The sequence below is a fragment of the Photinus pyralis genome, unplaced genomic scaffold (genome assembly GCF_008802855.1).
Source record: "Photinus pyralis isolate 1611_PpyrPB1 unplaced genomic scaffold, Ppyr1.3 Ppyr1.4_LG6, whole genome shotgun sequence".
NCBI lineage: Eukaryota > Metazoa > Arthropoda > Insecta > Coleoptera > Lampyridae > Photinus > Photinus pyralis.
The window spans coordinates 46,636,175-46,636,850 of record NW_022170663.1 but is presented as its reverse complement, the minus strand read 5'-3'; positions in this window follow the sequence as shown (position 1 = coordinate 46,636,850).

Here is a 676-nt window from a genome sequence, read left to right as displayed (position 1 = left end):
TAAAATTTTTAGCTTCCTAGCATGTGCTAGATAGCTATTGCGATAGCCGTTTTTTGAACATTTCAAAATTTCATCAAATGTCGACGTTTTAGACCATTTTAAGCAACTTTTAAAGAATAAAATTTTTTTCCGTCTGTATGTACGTACGTACGTTTGTTGGCAATTTTCTGAGAAAACGGCTCGACGGATTTTGTTGAAATTTTGTATATATGTTTTAGGCATACCGAACAGAAAAATAACGGGCCGGATTTTTGAAAAAAAATTTTGGAGCGCCGTAACGGCATCGAACTTTTTTTTTCAAATAGCAACCTACAATTTTTATTCTATTATTTGGAAGACCTTATTTTCCTGTGTACAACCTACAAAAAATTGGGCCGGGTTATATTATCAAAAAACGGAGAAAAAAAATGTCAAAGTCAAAAAACTGTGTTGCATATGTGCAAAACGCAACGATCTTGTTTCTGAAGCAATTTAAACGAAATTTCTATGGTAAGTCCCTTTAATAAAAGCAAACAAATTCATGCGCAAAAATCGTGTTGCGCATGCGCAGAAATGCAATTTTCTTATTTATGGATCAATTAAAACGAAATTTGGATGGTAGGTCCTCCTAATAAAAGAAAACAAAATGCATGCGCAAAAAATCGAGTTGCGCATGTGCAACATCCAACTTTCTTAT